The sequence below is a fragment of the Psammomys obesus genome, unplaced genomic scaffold (genome assembly GCF_907164565.1).
Source record: "Psammomys obesus unplaced genomic scaffold, mPsaObe1.curated_primary_1811, whole genome shotgun sequence".
NCBI lineage: Eukaryota > Metazoa > Chordata > Mammalia > Rodentia > Muridae > Psammomys > Psammomys obesus.
In genome coordinates, this window is record NW_026591086.1 from 39,967,685 (window position 1) to 39,992,917 (window position 25,233).

General features: G+C 40.7%; 1 non-coding gene across 1 annotated transcript; it reads right to left on the reverse strand.

Moving 5' to 3' along the window:
- Window positions 1-24,010: 24,010 nt before the first annotated feature.
- On the reverse strand, window positions 24,011-24,117 carry LOC129679039 (U6 spliceosomal RNA). Its single transcript, XR_008720471.1, has one exon. It is a non-coding gene; the product is annotated as a U6 spliceosomal RNA (small nuclear RNA).
- Between the last annotated feature and the right edge of the window lie 1,116 nt (window positions 24,118-25,233).

Sequence of the window (25,233 nt, forward strand, 5' to 3'; positions counted from 1 at the left end):
ATTTGGGCCACAAGTCAACGATACACCTGGGTAGCCCTTCTGCTCTTGCGCAGACTTAACTGAGCTTGGCTGATTCATCTGTGGATCTGCACCATCTGGGAGTTCAGAAGGAGGCTGGCTGTTCTTTTTGATCTCTTCACTCAGCTGGCATACTTCCTCTCTATTTCATGTAGCCTTTCAGTCCAGCACGCAGTGGGGACTTCTCTTGGAGCAGGTTAGGATTTAAGAGAATGAACAGGACTTCTTGGAATACAAGAGAGTCCCAATCTGTGAGGCCCAATTCCTAGGTGGGGTAGTAGTAGTCTCCATATTCCATAAAAAGTGCTAAAATTTCATATCGCATGGAGCATTTGACAAGGAAAGATGATAAGCACACACCCTTTGGGCAATCAGTTTACAATACGAGTCTTTCAGTGCCACAAAATTAACTGTGATTAAGTTAAAAGAACTTAATTAAAGGCAACATGCTATCCTCAAAGAAAAATAGTAATTGCTAGAAAGCTGATAAAGGCTGGATAAAATATAGGCAGTGGTGATATTGATTCTTTAATTTTGACAGAACCACAACTATTCAAAGAGAAATAGGGTGGAAGGGAATATGACATGTTTGTTCTGTCTGTGTAACTTTCCTATAAAGCTGAAATTATTTCTAAGTTACTCGTTTATATTTTGTATACATGATAAAGGAATAACTTGGGATATCAGCCAGTTTGGTGACAGTACCCTTGGCTAAGACCATTACTAAATCCTCCATCCTAAATGGAGACACTTCTGTGGGCTGGGAAAACTGGGCAGCATGAAGAATCCTGACAGGAGAGAAAGGGGTCTGGACAGAGACATGTCTCTGCAGGTTTCCAAGGCCACAGCTCACACTGAGCCTCAAGCTTCAGTGGGGAAATGCCAAGATCTACAGGGCAGAAGCTTTGCCAGTATCCTTTCTCAGTGTGACAGAAGAGGTTTAGCAGCTGGCTATGCTACTTATAGCACATACTACAGGGCCACCAAGCTGAAGCCTGGAACCTTTTTCTTCCCATTTAAGGGAGAACAATCTAGATTTTACTACCTCCTAATTTTGTAAGAGTGATTAAGTGTGATCTTTTTCAGTGTGATACCTCTGAGTCTAACGTTGAGACAAATGCAAAAGATAAACACACAGCGACAGTATGAAGCAGTCAGATCCTATAGTAGACACGGGCTCCTTCTTGGCTACTCCCTTCCTTCAAGAACCTCCAAATCCCTTCCAATGTGGTTATCAAGGGGATCTCCCTCCACCTTCCCTACTATATGCCCCATGGTGAGAAGCAGGACACACAGCCCAAATCTAGCAACTCTGAGTGTCCATGCCTGGTCACTGTAATTGGTCAAATGTTATTGATTGATCCTCAAACTGAGCTAATCATACTTTACCATACTTAATATAAGACTACTGGGAAAAGAAGGGTTTTCCTTTCAAATTCTAGCAAGTTCTGTAAAATCGTCTGACACTGAAGACCACCATGAGAAGAAACAATATACAGAGAAATATATCCTCATCATAAAGCAATTTACACCCCAGATGAAGGCAAACAAGGCCAGAGACATTGCTGGACTACAATATTTCTAGCCTAGATTATAGCTGGCTTTCTCCTATAACCTAAACAGTATAATATAATGAAGAATTAAAATACCTAAAAATTGGGTCTTGGGCTGAGAACTGACAGGGTACAGGTAATTATATTGTTTTCTTAAGTAGAAGGTCAACAGGGTTTGTTTAGTAGGTTCATGGCTGTGCAGATTTTTGTTGTGCTTTTGTGTCTGGGGAACACAGGTGTCAAAGGCCAACTGAGCTGACCATGATTTCCAGCCTTCACTAACTATCTCAGCAGCTTTACTTCAACCTGCCTCTCTGACATCAGAAAGGCCAGGTCCCACACTGCTTAACCAAAGAGATTAATTCTTCCTTCAGGAAGCCTTATGAAACCACAGGCATCATCCTTCAGCTTGAAAATAGATAATGTAATGATGATTTCCTAAGTCCTCAGTGTAGACTTCTAGCCATCTATTCTCCACCCACGAGGGCAAAATCTTCCTGTTTCAAAGAGACATAGATAAGAATGCACTTCCTCCTGATCATCCAGCTCAGTGACCTAAGAACAGGGAACAAGAAAAAGAAACTGCCAAACCAAGATGATTCCAAGACAGCACTGTCCTGTGACCCTCTGTTCTGTAAGACCAGCTCACCACATTTCTAGAATCAAACAGGTTGCTCCTTAAGATTTAAAAGTGATAGTTCCAAAACAGCCGTAAGTCCTGCAGTCCTATTCGATTGTGTCATAATCCCCAAGGCCCAGAGCCTGAAAGAAAAGGAGGTTCATTCGCAGTGGCTCTTTCTAACCTCAGGCAAGCTTGAGGAAAGCATTGAAATGGCCACATTTTAGCATCTCACCCCATCACACCTGTGCCAAGCCCCAGACTGCAACATTCTTAGCAGTCGTTAGGTATTTCATTCCAGTCTCATTTACTTATATATCTAATCCACAATTGACCACCCCCAAAAAAAATCAATAAAGAAAGAGGGTCAGCAATGCAGTTCCACCCCAAACCCTAGAACCAAGAAGTGGACATTTTATTTTGTAGGCTTTAACAAGCCATGAGGGGCTTGTCACCAGTTTCAAGGAGATGTGAGGCAGGAGACACTCACATGGTGCTTTGTAAGGAAACACTCATGGGGTGCTTCGTAAAGATAACTGGCAACATGGTCTGTCACCAGGACAAGAATGAATTCATTGATCCTTAAGCAGTAGGGAAAGTAATGAAGGCTTGATCTCATAGAGGCACAGCGAAGGCTGTAAAGCACTGAGGGATGGGATTGCTCAGAAGGTGTTGGAGCTAGACAGGATGTGAGAGAGAAGCAGCACACTCTGCCAGAGACAGACATCAAGCTTTATGGGCTGTGAATGAACACAGGCTCTTGTTTTCTCTTTGTTGGAGGACAGCAAGATGCAAACAGCTGGAATTTCTGTCTGCAACAGAAGGGAAGACTCTAAAATCCTTGTTTATTTTTCACTTAAAGAGGATTTGTCCTGAAAATTGTCAAGCTGGATGGATGCTCTTAAAGGATTTTTTAGTCAGAAAAAAAAATCCACATATAAAATATGCTTTGGTGAGCAGCACACGTTAACCTGAACTGTCGTGGGCAGCGAGGCGCCTCTAGGTCTGCTTCATGTGGTTTTTGGTGAGAAAAAAAGAAAAAGTCCTTTCTTTTTGACTTTTCATTTATCAGGATGAGAATACGGGGCAAAGAAATTCTGAAGAACTCTACAGACTATGGGAACACACAGGCTGAAAACAATTACACCAAAATGTGTTTGTGCTTATGAAAGCTAGAAGAGATACCCCAGGGACTTTGCCATTAGCTCCATTCCATCCACATCCCTTCCCTCACTAAGAGTCTATCACTTACTGATTCCTTTCAGTACAGTACCTTTCTTCCTTTGTCTAAGCTCCATGTTGGTCCCTAAATAATATTAAGTAATTGTCCTTCATATCATAGGAAAATTTAGGATGAGTTTAGCTATTGTAACCCATCCATCATGCCAAATATATAACTAGAGTGAATTAAACATTTTAGGTTGTGTGCCTCCCTTAGTTCCTAGGATGTCAAGAGGCACTCACCTGCGGTAGCTACACACGATTACGGACACTATTGGAAACTTCTGGGTTTAGCTTCCAGGAAGTTGTAGAAGACGTTATCTTTCTTACCGACAATCTTGGCCGCCATGCTCTTGTGCAGCCACAGAAATAGTAAGTTCACGTGGGCACCAGGACTGACATGTTCTTCCAATGCTGCTTTTCTGCAGACATCCATACCTCATAGTCTTACAATCTTTATGCCTCCTCTTCCCTGAGGATCCCTGAACTATCAGCACACATAGGGACAGATTCATGAAGTCCCACTCACTACCTGAGGAGCTGTTGACAACTGAGGCTACTGGGGAAGGGAGAATCAGTTTTCTTCAGTGGAGCAATGGCTAAAAGACTGTGTATGCTTGAATAGATGGCCGTACACCCATGGACATACAGAAAGCACCAAGTAGACTTGGTGAGGGTGTTGTTTTGTCTTTAGAGCACATAAAGTTAATTGAATAAAGTAGTGAGGAGATGAGTAGGAATTGGAGGAGAGAGAATGGATGTAGATTTGATTAAAAAAAATAGTTATATGCATGTATAGGTTTCTCAAACAATTGAAACAAACGAAGGAGAATGATGGGAGATGGCTCGTGGTTAAGAGTGATTCTTGCTCTTCCAGCTATTCAAAGTTTGGATCCCAGCAATTAAGTCAAGGGGTTCGCAACTGCCTATGACCCCAGTTCCAGGGGATCTGATGGCCTCCTCTAGCCTCCACAAGCACTCATGCACACACATAAATAAAACTGAAAACAAATCTATTTTATAAAAAAGAATTGGGAACTTAAAAGCTTAAATTTAAATTTTTTCAACCAGTTCAAAGGCCATCAAGCACCACCCAAGCATGCCCTGGCTAGGTCAGCATTGTTAATGCCCACAACGCTTATGACTCTAACCTTAGCAAAGAGAGAAACTTATTTTTCATCATCCATGGGATGTTGTAAAGTCCTTCCCCAGCACTGGCTTGAAGTTCTTTCCCCAACTTGGCCAGCTGCACTTGAATTCAAGGTTTCCACCCCAGAAGGAATGTAGCTGTGTCCAAGTAGGATGAGTCACAAATTCTAAGTGGAGAAGTTTTCATGTCTTCAAGAGCAGTGGGGAGTTCCATTTTTATCACAAAATAGTGCTCAGAGCAGGCCAAAACTAGAGTCTCTCCCATCTCATTTCCTCTTCTCCATTTCTTGCAACAGTGAGAGGGAGGGAGGAACTGACAAAACAGAAAGACTCTGAACCCTGGCAAAAGGCCACTTGGCTTTGTAGATTTACCAAGTAATCTTGTCCAAGAGAAAATGGTCCTTGAGTAACAGTATGGAACAGTAAACCCCTCTGGGATGCTCATTAAATGCTCATTAGCTGTCTGTAGAGAGTCCTAAAGCCCATGGACTCATGCTGTCCTATTTGTTGCTGCTAGCTCTGTGGGCTACCTCCCACCCCCGTCTTCTTTGGAGCTCATCTATAAAACCATGACACTGTTTTTGAAACTTGAAATAGTTTATCATCTCTCCAACACTGTGTGATGATGAGGGTTTTTATTAAGTAGTTTATTGATGGCTGATATTTTCAGGTAAGTTCCTACTTACGAATGTGTAAATAACCCAGGAATTTTTTTTATGTAGTTGTTGAGGATGAACCAGTTTCCGGTTGTTCATGTTTTTCAGCATATTTCTTTATTTAATCATTATATCTGCCCTGAAAATGTAAAGTACATTCCATTTGGTCCAATTTTCTAAGAAGCAGTCAGTGAAACAAGCTACTATACTACATACGTTGGAAAATATAAAGCTGAGAACACATAGTCCCTGCTCTTAGCTTCTATTTAAAGAAGAGGAGCAAAACAAAAAGTACATACAACTGTAATACCAAGTAGGTAATGAAAAGATTTTGGTTGTTAGTCAAAAGGGAACTAGGAGAACATAACTACAGCAGATTTTAGAAGGATCGTCATGCTGGCAGATGGAAGAAAGTGATCAAATAACACACACACACACACACACACACACACACACCAAAAAAAAAAAAATTAGGAAAAATACATTGCTAGGGATTCCACAAGAAATAAAATCTAGGACCAATGGACGATGTCAATTAAAGACAGATGGACAAACATTAGATTGATAGATGATAGATAGATAGATAGATAGATAGATAGATAGATAGATAGATCATAAATAGATAACAGTTAGATGATTAGATAGGTAGATAGAAGATAAATAGATGATAGATAGATATATACATACACATATACATACATACATAGATACATAGATGATATATAGATAAGATAGATGATAACCATCATAAAGAATTGGTATCATGGATCCCGATTCCCATGACCTTCTGTGTGCAAACTGAAGAAACTGTGGTCTAAGCTCAAATACCAGTGCAAGAAGAAAGAATTTACTCTGCTGACTTTTTGTTCTATCCCCGCTTGGCCTCTATTTGGGTGAGATGATACCCGTTGGTATGAGATAAGATCATATGACTTTCTAGTCTGGTAATTCAAATGCTAACTTCTTCAGAAAGTAGCATCACAGGCACACTTGGCAATGTTAACCAGTCCGCAACCCAGTTAAGTTGACAAATAAAGTTAGCCATCATTCCAGGCTACTAGAATGCTCTAGGTAACAGAGCAAAGATGCCTAGGTTAGGAGGTTTGTACAAGGGGACACAGGAAGTGTATGAAGAGATTTGTATTATGGGAAATAAGTAAGACAAATAATTAGCTGATGAGGGAGAGTGAAGAAATATGAACAAGTAAACAGAACCCTGCCTCTGGCAGTAAATGGAAAGCTAGTCACTGTAGAAGGGCATGGTGGAGGTGAAGGGTGTTGGGTCAGTTTGAGAGATAATTGCAGATCAAGGAGAACACTACAAAAGAACAAGGAGACTCTGACAGAGCAGCAGAAGCATGGCAGGCAAGCCCTGAGAGCATTCTTCACTCTTCAAGGACCTACATGTTCTTCTCCTGATGTTAATCAGCCACATGCTTTGGAACTCCTGGGATTCCTGGCATTTCAGCATTGTTCCCTCAGCCTCTCAAGTCCTCAGCCACGGACTAAGAATTAGAGTTACACTAACAGCCTCCCTGATTTTGACATCTCAACCTAGACTATATCATACTTGCAAAGATGTCGGATGTCCAGTTCTGGCATTTCTTGACTTCCCAAACCAGTGAGAGCCCATTCCCCTAAACTAATCCTTTATATCAATCCCTTTATACCATGCATACTGTAAGGGTTAACATTGGTTGTCATCTTGACTGGGCATGGCATAAAATAAAAGACAAGCTGCTGAGCAAGCCTGTAGGGACTTTCTTCACCCTAAGGGTGGACAGCACGATCCAGCATCCGTGGCAGCCCAGGTGAAAGAAGATCCTTTGCGTTTTGTCTGCTTGCCTTCATGTCTTGCTAGAATATTCATCTGCCCCATCGGTGTCTGCTTCTAACATGGAGTGAAAGGCAGTGGCCTTCCAAGGATCCGCTAGGCATTCAGTGCCAAACTGAGACTCCTGCAGGATCCGGCCTTGGGGACAGAACAGCTGCCAGATTAACCCATCTGGTAAAGACAGCCGCTGTAGGACTACCTAGACTGTATCACTGAAGAAATCATTTTTTAATATATAGATTAATCCTATCTGTTCTGTTTCTCTAGAGAATCCTAACATACACACAGAGAGAGAGCAAGAGAGAGACTGAGACAGAGAGACAGAGAGAGAAACAAACACAGATAAACAGACATACAAACACAGACACATACACAGAGTGTATTTATTCAGTGAGAAATAGAGAGGCTTTTAGGTTATAGAAAATAATTGAAGTAATTCCTTTGGAAAAAAAATTAACCTGAGCAATGAACAGGCCTAGACTGTAAAGGTTAACAGTTTGGGTTAACAATCTGGTGATTCAGATGCTAACTTCTTCTGGAAGTAGTATCTAAATGGCTTCGAAACGGTGTCTGGGATGTGGCAAAGACACAAGTCTCCAGACCCCAGAGCAATTTCCCATAATAAGGAGGAACTTTGCCTGCCTCTAAGGTCATTCTGTCTCTCAAAGTCTTCTTCCTTTAATGGATGCTACAGCCTTCATCAAGATTGTGGACATACACCTAAGTACAGAAAAAGAACAAATGGACACATCCAGGAATGTTTGATTAACACCCAAAGAGCCCAACCCTATGTTATTCCAGTTCATCAAGAATTACGTGGGATTGCTAAATGTTGATGATGGCAAGGACTGAAAGACTGACTCAGAAGAGGAAATCAAAGAAGAAAGTTTTTTTAAAAAATCTTTTAAAAAAAAGTAATTTAAAAAATAAATGTAAATGGATTACAAATTATTATTTTCTCAATCACATATAACATAAAATATAATTCATAATACTCATTTGTATTATTTAGACAATATTAATCAGAGTTACAGTTAATCAAAATACCAGTACTTCCCAGAAGCTATTTCGTTTTTGTCCTCACAAATAACTATTTGATGCAGGAAAAATACCCACTTAGAAAGATGAAACTATCTGATGCCTCTCAGTAAATGATGGATTCAGAATTGAAGCCCAGATCTAACTTTCTGTGTGATGTCTGCCCTTAAGCTGTCTGCCATTCTGCCCTTTGGAATGGTTTGCTAGAGAAAGTTCAAAACAAGCTGGAAGAAACAGCTGAGTTTCTCTTCTTTTAAGAGTAATAAACAGTGATTTTCTTGTGGCTGTACAAGCCATTAGAGCAGACGGTTGTCTTTTACTCAGGGCCACAAAGAAAACCTACCAACACAAATTACAGCTCCCGACCACAGCTGAACTGTTTGCAAAGAACACGAAGTTCTTCTTGCCCTGGAAATAAAGACAGGGGAAAGGACAGAGTGAGAAAGCAGTGACTGCCATTAACCTCACTTATTTTAAATAAGCACTTCGTCAATGAACAAAAGCAATCAGGAAGTTAAAATAAGCCAGATTCTAATGGATGTGTGTGCTTTATGTTTTGTGTGCCTGTGTTCACATAGGGACTCACACAGAATGGAAAGAGGGGCTCTGGAAAGCCAAGAGATCAAATCCACAGAAAGCAGAGGTCTGCCCTGTCAACTTCCGAACAACTACCCTTATGATATAGGTTATATATTGGCTTTTCTTCAGGTTAAAGCCCCGGGGTACATCATTTTATGAAGGTGATTATTTGCTAAAGTCTGTTTAGTAGAGGGGCAAAAATTATTGTAGTTTTAACTTTTTTTGTACATTTGTATTTATGTGTGGAGAATGGGAATGCACAAGCCACAGCATCCCTATGGGGACAACCTTCAGGAGTTGATTCTCCAGTTTAAACATCTAGATTCTGGAAATCAAACTCAGGCAGTCAGTCTCAGTGACAACGACTTTTACCAACTGATTCATCTTGTCACCGAAATTTTCAGTATTTTTAAACAGATACTTTAATCTGTTTAACATTAACATCTCTTTTACTATGCTTATTCATAACATCAATGAATTATAAATATAATTCTTTTATGACCATCTCAAGTAAATTTCAAGCTTGATGAGACAGGCTCACAAAAAGAGACTCCTAGGCTGGGCTAAGCATTCCTGCTACTTGGGAAGGAATTAGAGGAACAAGGAATGACCAAAAAAATGGGGAAATAGTGGTTAAAGCAACACCTGAAGAAAGGACAGAGGAAGAGGCCAAGAGACAAAAGAAATGACAAAAAAAATGGGGAAACAGTGGTTAAAGCAACACCTGAAGAAAGGACAGAGGAAGAGGCCAAGAGACAAAAGAAATGACAACAGCATGATCACAGCAGACAAAAATTAAAGTTTTCTTGTACTAAATCCTTTAATTGTGTGCATCCATGTGGCAGGGGTAAGTGTGTATGTGTGTGTGTGTGTGTGCGTGCGCATGTGTAGAGGCCAGAGAACAAACCAAAGTCAAGTTGGAAAGGTGCTATCTACTTTTGTTGAGAAGGAACCTCTAGATAGCCTGACACTTCCATATAAGCTACTCTGGTAGGCCAGTGAGTCCCAGGGCCTGCTTGTCTCTATGCCTTCCACACTGAGATCATAAGTGAGCATGGGGGGGGGGGGCATTAGGTGGTTCTAGTGATCAACCCCAGGTTCTTCTTCATGCCAGGCAAGCAGTTTACCCAGCTGAGACTGAGGCATGTCCTTAGTCCCCTGATTCCTTCCTTTTCTCCAGCCTTCATGACCTAGATGTTTCATGGTATCATCTGAATTACAAAGCCACAGCTATTGTGATGTCAACTTAAATAGCTACAAGGTATGTCCAGTTAATTACCTGTGACTTCTGCAGAAAAAGACCTAGAGTGGATGCAGGGGTAATGTGTAGCTTCAGTTAAGAGCTAAGCACGAGATGAAATGGTGGCTTACAACCATCTATCCCCCCTCTAGTGCCCTCTTCTGGCACACAGGTGTACATGCAGAGAGAGCACTCATATACATAAAATAAATAAATAAAATCAAAAGAAAGAAAGGAAGGAAGGAAGGAAGGAGAAGAAGGGCTAGGAAGAAGGACAGAAGGAACCACTCACAAGCACAGACCGAACTCTAAATAAAATAGCTGTTTTTTAAACTATTTGTGCAAGCAAAAACAGATTGAACAGCCCAAAAAGCGTAAGAATGAAGAAATAAGAAGTAAATCTCAAAAATGTTACCCTAGATCCTTAAAGCTGCAAGTTAAATAGTTATAATATTTCAGGTTGGAGCGTAGACACTAATGGCTAAGCCCTCTCTCCACTCCTATACAATAAAAGAACCTCCACAATATCACCATCCTTGATTTCAAGCTGTACTACAGAGCTATAGTAATAAAAAACACATGATATTTGCATAAAAACAGACACATTGATCACTAGAGCTGATTCAGAGAACCAGACGTAAATCCACACATCTATAAACACCTGTTTGTTTGTTTGTTTGTTTGTTTGTTTGTTTTTTATAAAGAAGCTCGAAATATTCAATTGAAATAGGAACGTGTCTTCAGCAAATGGTGCTGGTCTAATTGGATGGATGCCTGCATGTAGAAGAATTCAAATAGATTAATATCTATCACCCTCTACAAAACTTAAGTTCAACCGAATCAAAGACCTCAACATAAAACCAGATACATTAAATCTGATAGATGAGAAAGAGGGGAAGAGCCTTGAATGCATTGGCATGTTCTCCTAAAGAGAACATCCATAGTACAGGCTCTAAGACCAACAATAAATAAATGAGACCTCATGAAACTGAAAAGCTTCTATAAGGCAAAAGACACTGTAAGGCAATAGGACAAAACAACATGCTACAGATTGAGAAAAGATTTTTGCCAACTCCACATCTGACAGAAGGCCCTTATCCAAATGTATATAAAGAACCCAAAAAACTAGACATCAACAAACCAAATAATCCAGTTGAAAACTGGAGTACAGATCTAAACAGAGAATTTTCAACAGAGTAATCTCAAATGGCTGACAAATAATTAAAAGAATGTTCAGTATCCGTAGCCATCAGGGAAATGCAAATCAAAATGACTTTGACCTTTCAGAAAAGCTAAGACTAAAAAAATGCTGATGCTGATGAGGATGTGGAGCAAGGGGAACACTCCTCCATTGCTGGTGGGAGTGCAACCACTTTGGAAATCAATATGGCAGTTCTCATATAACTGGGAATCCATCTACCTCAAGACCCAGCGATATCACTCCTGGGCATATACCCAAAGGATGCTCCATCCTACCATAAGGGCACTTGTTCAACTATGTTTATAGCAGCTTTATTCATAACAGCCAGAAACTAGATGTCAGAATAACCTAGATGTCCCTCAAGCAAAGAATAGATAAAGAAAATGTACATTTACACTGTGGCATATTACTCAGCTATTAAAAAAAAGATAACATCATGAATTTGCATACAAATAGGTAGAACTAGAAAAAAAATCATGCTGAGTGAAGTAACCCTGACCCAGAAAGACAAACAGGGTATGTACTCACTTATAAGTGGATGTTAACTGTAGAGTAAAGGGTAATGACTCCACAATCCACAAATCCAGAGAGGCTAAGCAACAAAAAGTGCTCAACAGGGACAGCAAGGAGCTCCCTGGAAAGGGAGAGAATAGACTTTGTTGGTGGACCGGGGTGGGTGGAGATGAGAATAGGGGATTGGTGGGGGTGTGTTTGAGGGAGAGAGTATTGAGAAAGACTGGAATTGAGGCCCACTTTGGGGGTGAGGTTGAAACTTAGTGTAGTGGAAGCTCCCCGGAATCTATGAGGTGACGACGCTAGTGGGAGGAGAAGAGGGAGGGGGGGGGATTCAGGGGGGGAGGAGGCTACAGCTAGAATACAAAGTGAATAAACTGTAATAAATAAAAAAATTAAAAATAAATAAAAAAAATTTTTTATTAACCTAACCCTAACCCTAACCATGGCTCATAGGGGATCACAGAAACTAAACAGTCAGTCAGAGAAGTGCCTGTGTGTCTGAGCTAGGTCCTCTGCCTATGTGATAGTTGTATAGCTTGGTGTTCTTGTGGGAGCCCTAACAGTGGGAACAGGGATTGTCTCTAGTTCTTTTGCCTGCTTTTGGGACCCTTTTCCTCCTACTGAGTTGTCTTGTCCAGCCTTGATATGAGGGTATGTGCCTAATCTTATGGCAACCTATTAATTCATGTTTGGTTGCCATCCCAGAGAAGCCTGCTCTTTCTGAAGGAAAACGGAGAAGGAGTGGATCTTGGGGAGGAGGAAGATGCAAAGTGGGGAGGGAGCACTGGGAGGAGAGGAGGGAGAGGAAACCGGCGTTTGGATGTATATGAAAGAAGAATAAATAAAAAATGAAAATATATAATGAAAAAGTTATAATACACAGTGAAATTAAACCAATGTCTGTGGTGGAAATTATAACAAGGCAACACAATAAACTGTCACATGTCTAGATAAAGACCAAATCTAAAAGAAAAACTACTGACGCAATGGAATTATCTGAGATCTTCTGAATATTTTATTAACTGTGGTAAAGATTTTTGACTGAAAATTTAAAAAAAAAGGGGGACTGTATCGAAGATCATTGAAATTTTTATATGTATTTTCAATAACTCTTCCCATTTTTTTCTGTAGTGTGAAAGGATCGGCCTTCTTTAAGCAGCTATCTACAAACTCATTATTGTTCCAGACAGCACTGACTTCAGAACAAACAGAACTTAATCTCATTTAACCTGTCCTACATTTCTCAGAGGAAATGCTATAGACAGTCTTGAAGATGCCTGTCAGTTAATTTGTAACCATTTTTCATTCCAACATAGACCCGATAAAAGCAAAATGACCAACTTTCAGAGAATGACTCTCTCCTGAATATTGCATAGTTTTAAATTACACTGTTTCTGATTTTAAAAACATGAATTGTATTATTTATAGCTAAATCACAAACGACCATGTGAAGTAAAAGGCTGTGGTCCATCGAGGTAAGCACCATTCTGACTCCGGGATGGTTCAGCTCTAAGCAAACAATGAAGTGGCCGGTTGGCGTGGTGAATCTCCACAGCTGATGGGCCCGTGGAAAAGAGCAATGGGAGAGAACATTAGAGTGGCTTGCATGCAAGATCTACAGTCAGAGGCTCAGCCCTTGACAATCTGGCCTTTGCGGGAGGGAAAACAGGAAGAGCTGGAGGAAATCTTCCTTGCTTCTTCACGCCCCCTCGAGATTTCAGCTTGGAGGCTGTAGAAGAGGCAAGTGCTTCCACCTCCTGGAAGTCATAGCATCAGCTTCCCCTTCTGAACCCTCTGTCTCTCTTTTCCACCTCAGTGCATCAGTTGATTTCTGATCTCCTAGGCTAAGCAGCGTCAGGTCCTGTTAGCACTGGGATGGAAGAGCAATCTTTAAAGCTTGACCCCACACCTTCTCACCACTGCAGTGTCAAATACCGTGCCTGAGAATGTGCCTCTGAGCATTTTTGCTCAGCCTGCCATCCTAAAGCCAACACACAAAACCAAATCTAAAACGTCAGCAGAAAAAAAATCTCCCACTTCCGATATGGAAACTGTCCCAACCACAAGCCCCACAGAGTGAGGCTTGTCTGCAGAGCACTGTGCACTATGGACTGCCTTAGACAGCCAGCCTCGGACCCTCGGATCCTCAGATCCTAGAGAGATGAAGCGTTACCCCGGCAAGTGGTGTACTCAGTCCACAACTGAAAGTTTGACTGCTGTGCATGAGGACAAAACTCTGGAGAAGATCCCTGAAAGGTCACCGCGTGTCATCACAAGGCTACTGGGTGCTGGGGAAGCTCTCAAGACAGCATGACATCTTGCTCTTCCTGTGGAATGATTCAGCTCCTTAGGAGTAGAAGGTAGAGATGGGAGGAAATGGTGATGAGCAGAGGTCAGCCGCCTGTGAATTTTTTTGCTCTTAGCTGTCCTAGCTTCTGAAAACTGAAAATACAAAAGGAAATTGTGTCCTGTAAAAGAAGAACTCTGGGAACACAGGAAGTTTTCAACACAGAAAACCCTGAGGGGATAATTAAAGTCCACCACACTATCCCCTCTGTTTGTGCCATGGCCAGCACCCCTTCACACACACACACACACACACACCACAGTTAATGGTAAGTCACTCCTAAAAATGAGAAGTTAATACAAGAAGCAAAAAAAGGTGAAGACGTTAGAAACAATCTGCTCTCCTTAACAAGAGAGATAAGCAAAATTATTCGGAGCTTCCTCCTCACACACTCCTCCTAACAAACAATATTTCAGAAATGAGCTTGTCAGGCTTCACAACAATATGACTCTGGTCCTCACACCTGAAAGACCAGCATTTCAGCCACTGAGCTGTCTCCCCAGCCCAGCTACCTCGTGTGTGTGTGTGTGTGTGTGTGTGTGTGTGTGTGTGTGTGTGTGTTTTCTTTCATTCCATTTGCTGTCTTCTTTTCTCAAGAACAATTATGCACATATTAAATTTCTTTTGTCTGGCCTTTCTGTTACCTTTTATGTTTATACATGACTATTTTTCATCTTATTTTACTTGATTTTCTCAGAGTTATTTATGGTGCCCTGTCGGTATTTTCTACTCTTCTTATTCTATTTTTCTTTTACGTTTCTTCTAGTTGGGAGTGGTTTTTGTCTGTCTCTTCTATTTGTTTCTTGAGCTTTACCTAATTGAAGAGTAAGGTCCCTCCAATGATTGAAAAAGTGAATAAAAATTTTAGTGGAAATTTTCCCAACCATTTTTAGTGGTTGAAAGAGGACATAGCAATAAAATACGTGAGAAATAAATTTGAGTCTGTGATTATGGTTCATGTCTCCCTCTCTTTCTAAGTCTGGGGTACTCCACAGACTCACCACCCTGACCATATGCTTTGTGAAAGATTACGGTTAGCTTCCCAGGTGAGCTGTTGCAGGGATGGTGAGAAGAGAAAATTTCTTCCACTGGATTCTTGAAGTCTTGCAGACACAGGTTTTTGTTAACCTCATGAAAAAAAAAAAATCCAAGAAGAAAAGCCATGGTCCTCTTATAAATGTGTGTGGTAAGCAGAGAAAGGGACTATGCAACAGAACATTGGGCCCATAGGACCGGAGTCAACCCTGCTCAGGGCTGCTGAGCTACCTACCAGTCTCATTAGGTACATCTTTCTCCTTAGGGGAGATTAGAAAGACGTCAGAGGTTCTCTCTCAAGCCTTTTTCAAAAATGAGCAAGAGCTGGAGGTCAGCAGGAAGCAGACATCTGGTCCCATCCTGTGAGTGAACTTAACAGCATGGGTAGGGCCAGAGAAGTTGTTTCTACTGATGAGAAAAAGTACATAAATCCAGGGCCAGCAGACCCTGCTGGTAGCTCACCAAGCCCTGCTACCCACCCAGGAGTTAACTACGGACCTTTCCTGTTTAACTGTCTTTCTATTATTTCTCTGCCCCAGAGATACTCTCTGGCGATAGACGGCTAATCATCCCAGGCACAGCTCTCAGTTCACAAAAGATATGAGGCCGTGAACACATACAAAGATGTAACAGTGGCTCATTTATAGCCATGCTTTGTATAGGCTTTCATCCCTTCCTTGGCTCACTCTTCTTGGTGCACCCTGGAATCTCATACCAAAGAACCCACTTACAGCCAAGCCCTTGTCTCACCCTAAGATACAGCCTTGCAGGAGGGAGATAGTTTCACACTATCTCCGGGGATCTACCCCTTACTCTAAGTACTTGGGGTAATAGAAGGTCTAGTATGTTCTCAAACCAGCTACTGGGAGTACCCAAGTTTCAGCGGGTGTCTGGGTCAGAAGCCACGTGTGAAGCCGCAAGAGCTCACATTTTTGGAATGCCCAGTGCTTAACACAGGATAGTGTTTATCAGTGTGACTTCTCTTTCCCTTTCCAGAAACTGTGAGTATCCTTCCCAGGAAACATACTTTTGCGGGTACCTGGCTGAGCCCGAATGAATGCATCATTCGCATGTGTTTTATCATCATCACTATAAATTTAAGAATCATCTTTAAGTTCTTTTATTTCCACTCAAGTTTTTGCTCAAAGGAGACCCACAAAGCCATTGCCCTTAACATGAACTTAAGCTTTCTGATTTCTGCCAACAAATAATTTCAGATGTGTCCCCGTCTAGACATGGAAGGAGGATTCTGCAATACATCTGGCTCTAAAGGATTCTCCTGTTCACAGTAAAAGTAAGGCACAACATGAAGACTCCTGTTTTAGATGTGATAGAATTTACACTTCTCTTGTTTCTAAAAGGCAACTGCGTTTTCCAGTTAGAGCTCTCTGCTCCTTTAGCATACAAAAAAAATATACTGCTACTTTCTTATTTCAAAATCTCACCCTGCAATTATGCTGCTCTTCTCATCCATCTGTCTATCTGTTGTTGTACTATTTCTCTCCCTCTCCTGAGCCCACGAGCCCCTTTCGTTTTCTCCCTGTTAGCTTTCTACAACTAACCTATTATAGAAATGGGCTCTCTGTATAGGCCTTCCAGAAAACGCAATGGGGAAAAAACAAATCACAACTGTATCCCTAGACAAGACACAAGTCCCAGCTGATGTTTTGTATTCATTAGACGTGGGGTTCTGAGGAGCACACTAGGAGGCTCTGCAGCCTTTAGGAATACATCCTTTTGCAACCATCACAGTGCTTTGCCTTCCCTCTCTAACTTCTCTATAATTAACCAGAGGAAAACTCCTGTGATCCCAGTGAAAGAATAGCGTGCTCCTGATAGCAATAAACATATTCCCTCATCGGTTGAGCGAACAAAATATTCAGATCGAAGTTGCTGAGCCCAGACAGACTCCACATTCCTCCCAGGGCCCCTGAAGCCCCACTCTTCCTGAGCAAGCTTTCAGACTTCCCTAACTGCTGCCAGGGACCACAGCTGCCGCCCGCTACAAACAGGAAGCAGGGTGTGTGGGGCCAGGTGAAATGAAGTCAAAGACACAGGAAATCCTCAAGGCCAGAGTCCTGTCGTTGCCCAGGGGGATGTCCTATGCCTCAGTTAACTACACAATCCAGCAGCCTCCTGCGGTGGAGTCAGAGCCCAGATAGCATCTGTCCCCATCTGTCACCCAGAGCATGAATTCTGATGGAAACAGGCCTGCAGTTCAGCCATGTACCTTCCGCCTGACTGTAGAAGACCTTCGGAAACATGGTAGACCAAATCGTCTCCCTCTTTCACATCTTTTGTCTTCTCTTGTGCAAGCTAAACTGCCCTGGTTCCTCCCTCACTACTTGTTGAACACTTCCTAGAGGTTCTGTGTTCTTTTCCTTGCCCTAGGATTAGCATGGCTGGTTTCAGGGACAGTTTCAAACTCAGTTACTCAGCCTCTATAATCGATAATGTGTTGTTATCTGCTGCTGGTCTACTTCATTGTAGATTAATACCGGATGTTAGGAATAACTGTTAAACGTTCCTCATGAATTGTGTGTGCTGGAACATGCCTATAAATCCCAGCACCTTGAAGGATGAAAAGGGGGTCACAAACCCCATGCCACCCCAGAATATACAGCAGGACTCTGTCTCAAATCATTTTAAAGGAACAAAGTCTCACTACATATTAAAGTAGCTATTAGTCGTTATTTAACTTCTTCCACGTTTTTTAATACTCAGGCAGAGGAATTAGAAAAATAATAGCACATCACTCTTTCACAATATCAAAACAAACTTTAAAATATCAAAGTATTTCAAGAATTTTTCCGTTTCATGTAGCATCACACCTGAAAAGAATTATCACTGAAAGAGAGAAAAAATTAAGATGAACAGGAAGAAAATGAACACTAAAATAGATGGGAAATCACAGTATCCAGATATCAGAAGAATCACATGGAGTATGAAGAAATATGGGAAGTAAACTTAAAAAAAACTATTTTTGATTATGTGTCCATGGGAAAAACGTAGCTTTGTGAGTATATAAATATTTAAGAAAACTGCAAGCCCCTTCTCTCTTCACAGCTTGAGAAGCCAAATACTAGACCCTGCCAGGTCATCATACCTTACAGGAACAGGCTGAGCATAGGGAAGGAGAAATAGAAAGCAAGGAGACAGGAAAGAAAACAGGAAGGACTAAAGTAGTGACAGAAGAAGCCAAGGGTATTTGCCTCACTAAACCACCATTTCTGCCAAAAGAATATGGGTGTGAAGGATAGTTTAATTGTCAGCGGTCCATCTCTCCTGTCCTTCATTGTAGTTCCACTCCTGTCGATTTTCACAGTACTCAGCAGAAACATTTCCTACCCTCAGTATCTGGTATGCATTTGTGACAAAGAACACAGCATAAATACCGAGAACGGGAAAGCAGAAGCAAGACCACACTCGGACTGAGTGTGCAGGAACAGAGGGAAAGAACAGTTTCTTCCTGGCTTCAGAATGTGTCTATCAATGAACAAAAAGAGTTGTGTGTGGGCTTGTGCTGCACCGCGCTCTGTTTCGCTTTGTTTTATTTAGTTTTGCTTTCCAGAGTATAGCATCTGTTGAGACCTTCAAAAAGGCAAAGAAACTCGGCTGCAGGTTTAGCAGAGGAGAGCTGTGTTTCCTGAAAGAGAGCAGCAGCAGATGCAAGGAAGACACTTACCGAAGGGTTATTTCACACTCTCTGCTTCCTGGGTTTGGGCTTTCCTTTGGCCTCTACACAGCATTCCATTTGCATGTTGTTATCTTTGTTGAGTGGAGCAGAACAGGCAAAGCCAAACTGATGACTTTCAGAGTCCTCACTCAGTGTCCTGAGAGTTTGAAGCTGTTTCCCGGTACACTTGGGATAGTTTCTCAGGCTAGCTACAAAATCTCTGCCATGTCTGTGAATTTATTTTCTCGTCTGGTGTTTCTCCTCCGTAAACTCTTCCAGATGGGTTTAGTTGCCTTGGAAGTTCCCTGTTGTATGTAAAATTATACCTCATGTTCACTCCAGTCTGTCTGGTATTCACACAAGAATATAATGAGCAGAAACAAGTTTTAAAAAGGCTCCCAGGTACTACACGTTTTAAATGCAATAATAGATTTAGAGTTTATTATTATTTTTTATTGTTGTGATTTTTTAAAATTCTTTATTAATTACACTTTATTCACTTTGTATTCCCCCTGTGGTTCCCTCCCTCCTCCTGTCCCAATCCTTTCCTCCACCCTCTGCATGCATGCCCCTCCCCAAGTCCACTGATAGGGGAGGTCTTCTTTTTCTTCCTTCTGATCCTAGTCAATTAGGTCTCATCAGGAGTGGCTGCATTGTCTTCTTCTGTGGCCTGGTAATGCTGTTTCCCCCGGGGGGGGGGGGTTAATTAAAGAGCAGGCCAATCAGTTCATGTCAGAGAAAATCCCTGTTCCTATTACTATGGAACCCACGTGGATACTGAACTGCCATGGGCTACATCTGTGCAGGGGTCTTAGGTTATCTCCATGCATAGTCCTTGGTTGGAGTATCAGTCTCAGGAAAGACTCCGGTGCTCAGATTTTTTTTGGTTCTGTTGCTCTCCTTGTGGAGTTCCTGACCTCTCCAGATCTTACTGTTTCCCACTTCTTTCGTAAGATTCCCTGCACTCTGCACAAAGGTTGCCCATAAGTCTCAGCATCTACTTTGATAGTCTGCAGGACAGAGCCTTTCAGAGGTCCTCTATGTCAGGCTCCTGACTTGTTGCTCCCTCTTTTTTCCTTCTGATGTCTATCCTCTTTGCCTTTCTGGATAGGAAGTGATCATTTTAGCAAGAGTCCTCCCTCTTGATTAGTTTCTTTAGGTGTACAGATTTCAGTAGGTTTATCCTATATTATATGTCTATATGAGTGAATATATACTATGTGCATCTTTCTGCTTCTGGAATAGCTCACTCAAGATGATCTTTTCCAGATCCCACAATTTACCTGCAAATTTCATGATTTCCTTGTTTTTTTTATTGAGTAATATTCCATTGTGTAGATATACCACAATTTGTGCATCCATTCCTCCACTGAGGGGCATCTGGGCTATTTCCAGCTACTGGCTATTATAAATAAGGCTGCTACAAACATGTTTGAGCAAATGTCCTTGTTGTGTACTTGAGACTCTTTTGGGTATATGCCTAGGAGCGGTATAGCTGGATCTTGAGGAAGCGCTATTTCTACTTGTCTGAGAAAGTGCCAGATTGCTTTCCAGAGTGGTTGTACAAGTTTACATTCCCACCAGCAGTGGAGGAGGGTTCTCCTTTCTCCACAACCTCTCCAGCATGTGTTGTCTCTTGAGTTTTTGATCTTAGCCATTCTGATGGGTGTAAGGTGAAATCTTAGGGTCGTTTTGATTTGCATTTCCCTGATGGCGAATGAGGTTGAGCATTTCTTTAAGTGTTTCTCTGACATTCGATATTCCTCTATTGAGAATTCTCTGTTTATCTCTGTACTCCATTTTTCAATTGGCTTACTTGATTTTTTGCTGTTTAACTTCTTTAGTCCTTTATATTTACTAGATATTAGTCCTCTGTCAAATGTAGGGTTGGTGAAGATTCTTTCCCAACCTGTAGGCTGTCGTTTTGTTCTGATGACACTGTCCTTTGCTTTACAGAAGCTTTTCAGTTTCATGAGGTCCCATGTATTGATTGTTGCTCTTAGAGCCTGTGCTGTTGGTGTTCTGTTCAGGAAGTTTGTCTCCTGTGCCGATGAGTTCAAGGCTCTTCCCCACTTTTTCTTCTAACCGATTTAACGTGTCTGGTTTTATGTTGAGGTCTTTGATCCACTTGGACTTTAGTTTTGTGTAGGGTGATAATATGGATCTATTTGCATTTTTCTACATGTAGACATCCAGTTAGACCAGCACCATTTGTTGAAGATGCTGTCTTTTTTCCATTGCATGGTCTTGGTATCTTTGTCAAAAATCAGGTATCCATAAGTGTGTAGATTTATGTCAGGGTCTTCTATTTAATTCCATTGATCCACCAGTCTGTTTCTATGCCAGTACCATGCAGTTTTTAGTATTGTTGCTCTATAGTACAGCTTAAGATCAGGGATGGAGATACCTACTGAAGATCTTTTACTGTAGAGAATTGCTTTAGCAATTCTTGGTTTCTTGTTATTCCATATGAAGGAGAGAATTTTTCTTTCCTGGTCTGTTATGAATTGTGTTGGTAATTTGATGGGAATTGCATTGAATCTGTAGATTGCTTTTGGTAAGATGGCCATTTTTACTATGTTAATCCTGCCAAGCCATGAGCATGGGAGATCTTTCCATCTTCTGATATCTTCTTCTAATTCTTTCTTCAGAGACTGGAAATTTTTTTCATACAAGACTTTGACCTGCTTGGTTAGGTTCACACCAAGGTTACTTTATGTCCTTTGTGGCTATTCTGAAGGGTGTTGTTTCCCTAATTTCTTTCTCAGCCCTTTTGTCTTTTGTATATAGGAGGGCTACCAATTTTTTTTGAGTTAATTTTGTATCCGGCCACTTGGGTGAAGGTGTTCCCTGGTAGAATTTTGGGGGTCACTCAGGTATACTATAATATCATCTACAAATGTGATACATTGACTTCTTCCTTTCCAATTTGTATCCCCTTGATCTCCTTTAGTTGTCTTATTGCTCTAGCAAGGACTTCAAGAACAATGTTGAAGAGATATAAAGAGAGTGGGCAGCTTTGCCTTGTCCCTGATTTTAGTGGGAATGCTTTAAGTTTCTCCCCATTGAGTTTGATATTGGCTATAGGCTTGCTGTATATTGCCTTTACTATGTTCAGGTATGTGCCATGTATCCCTGATCTCTCCAAGACTTTAAACATGAATAGATGTTGGATTTTGTCAAATGCCTTTTCAGCATCTAAGGAGATGATCATGTGGTTTTTCTCCTTCAGTTTGTTTATGTGGTGGATCACATTGATGGATTTCCGTATATTGAACCACCCCTGCATGCCTGGAATGAAGCCTACTTGGTCGTAGTGGATGATATATTTGACATGTTCTTGGATTCGGTTTGCAAGTATTTTGTTGAGTATTTTTCCATCAATGTTCATGAGGGAGATTGACCTGAAATTCTCTTTCTTCGTTGGGTCTTTGTGAGGTTTAGGTACCAAGGTGACTGTGGCTTCATAGAATGAGTTTGATAGTGTTCCTTCTGTTTCTATTTTGTGGAATAGTTTGAAGAGTATTGGTGTTAGCTCTTCTTTGAAGGTCTGGTAGAATTCTGCACTGAAACCATCTGGCCCTGGGCTTTTTTTGCATGGTAGACTTTTGATGACAGCTTCTATTTCCTTAGGGGATATAGGACTATTTATTTAATTTGTTTACCTGGTCTTGATTCAGCTTTGGCATGTAGAATCAGTCAAGAAAATTGTCCATTTCATTTAGATTTTCAAATTCTGTGGCATATAGACTTTGGAAGTAAGAACTAATTATTGTTTGGATTTCTTCAGTGTTTTGCCTTCATTTTCATTGAATTCTAGGAAGTCTTTAATTTCTTTCTTTATTTCTTCTCTGACCTAGCTGTTATTTAGTAGCACGTTGTTCAGTTTCCATGTGTGTAGGCCTTTTGCTATTTTTGTCATTGAGGTCCAGCTTTAGTTTATGGTGGTCAGACAGAATACGAGGGATTATTTCAATCTTCTTGTATCTGTTGAGTTTTGCTTTGTGACCAACTATATGGTCTATTTTGGAGAAGGTTCCATGAGGTGCTGAGAAGAAGGTAAATTCTTTTGTGTTTGGGTGAAAGGTTCTGTAGATGTCAGTGAGGTCCATTTGATTCATGACCTCTGTCAGAGTTATTGTTTCTTTGTTTAATTTCTGTTTTGTTGACTGGTCCTTTGTTGAGAGTGGGGTGTTGAAGTCTCCCACTATTAATGTGTGGGGATCTATGTGTGGTTTAAGCTTTATTAAAGTTTCTTTTACAAATGTTGGTGCCCTTGCATTTGGGGCACAGATGTTCAGGATTGTGATGTCTTCCTGGTGGATTTTTCCTTGATGAGTATGAAGTGTCCTTCTCTATCTCTTTTGATTAATTTTGGTTGAAAATCTATTTTATTAGATATTAGAATGGCTACTCCTGCTTGTTTCTTGGGTCCATTTGCTTGGAAAACTGTCTTCCAACCCTTTACTCTCAGGTAATGTCTGTCTTTGTGATTTAGGTGTGTTTCTTGAATGCAACAGATTGTTGGGTCTTGTTTTCTGTTAGTCTACGTCTTTTTATTGGAGAATTGAGTCCATTGGTATTGAGGGAGATTAATGACCAGTGGCTGTTAGATCCTTTGATATTGATGTTGGCTATGGTAGTATGTTTGTGTGGTTGGCTACTTTTTGTTTTGCTGTAGTGAGGTTATTTATTTCCTGTGTTTTCTTGAAAGTAGTTTTCTTGGGTTGTATTTTTCCTTCTAGTATCTTCTGTAACACTGGATTTGTATGTAGGTATTGTTGAAATTTGTTTTTGTTGTTGAATATCTTGTTTTCACTGACTATGAGGACTGAGAGTTTTGCTGAGTACAGTAGCCTAGGCTGACATCTGTGTTCTCTTAGGGCCTGCATGATATTCATCCAGGCTCTTCTGGCTTTCATAGTTTCTGTTGAGAAGTCAGGTGTGATTCTGATGGGTTTGCCATTATATGTTACTTGGCCTTTTTCCCTTGCAGCTTTTAGTATTTTTTCTTTGTTCTGTATACTTACTCTTTTGATTATTATGTGGCGGTAGGATTTTCTTTTCTGGTCTAATTTATTGGGTGTTCTGTAGGCCTCTTGTATTCTTACTGGCCTCCCCTTTAAGTTGGGGAAATTTTCTTCATTGATTTTGTTGAAAATATTTTCTGGGCCTTGGAGCAGGGAATCTTCTTTTTCCTCTATTCCTATTATTCTTAGGTTTTGTCTTTTTATGTTGTCTTGTATTTCTTGGATGGTTTGTGTCAGGAGTTTTTTAGATTTATTATTTTCTTTTCTTCCATTGTATCTTTCACACCTGAGATTCTTTAAAAATATGGAACGCTTCACGAATTTGCATGTCATCCTTGCACAGGGGCCATGCTAATCTTCTCTGTATAGTTCCAATTTTAGTATATGTGCTGCCGAAGCTAGCACGAGTTCATTATTATTATTTTCTGGTCACGATAAAAGAAGGTTTCAAACAATCTGAATATATTCAGTTTGCATTTATAATATGCCCAGAATGATAAACTGGCTCTGCAAGAGATACAGCATTTTTTTTTTCTTTAACACAAGACATGGTCCTTGCACCTACACAGTTTAAAAATTGAATTAAACCACTTGGAACATTGAAGAGGCAGGCAGTAAGAAAGGTCTCAGGAGGACTAGATCTGCCAACAATCTTGAACAATGAGGATCCCTGCAGAGGTAAAGAGAGAGAGGCCTCCAGCCTGGGAACAGCAGGATGAAAGTAAAGAAAGGGAACCTTTGAGAGCATTCAGGAACAACCAGCAGACCTAAAGAGGAAGCCAGCAGAGACAGCAAATTAATCCCTTAAGAGAGTTTCATTCTTTTGACTGTTAAGAAGAGTTCGGGTTTTTCTGCTCTTTAAGATATCAAGCACTTTAAGCAGGCTTTTCTTTTTCTTTTAATTTTCTTTTTTTTTTTTGTATTTATGTCAGTCTCCACTTTCTTTCTTCTTCTTTTTTTTTTATCTTTTGTAGAAATTTATTTTTCAAAGAGTTTAAGGTCCACACAGAAGTTAAGGGAAAAGTACAGAAATTGCCAACCAGAGTGGTACATTTGTTCTGTTGATGATCCTACACTGACATGGTAATTCTTACCAAGACCCATCACTTACTACATATTACAGTTTATAGCAGAAATGGAGTAAAAGAAGTACACGCCCACCCTTCTCAAGTCCAATAATGAATGTCAGAAAGAAGTGCAAGTACATGGAGGCCAGAATGTGGACTAAGCATGGACCGAGCCGCAGTTGTTCTGTTTGGGAGATTTTTATGGGCATACACTTGTTACCATTTTATACAGAGACATTTAGCCACTTTCAACTCCATTGGAAAATTAAATTATCACCAAACACTACACCCAAGAAAAAGACAACATGTATTTCACTAAGGTTTTGGAGAATCAGTAGATTTCTTGCTCCTTTAAAGCTGAATAACCCCCAAAGAGGCCCTGTACAATCTATGTTCATATGAAATCCTGCAAATTATTGTGACATTTCTGCTTCTATTGTTCACCACTGCAATT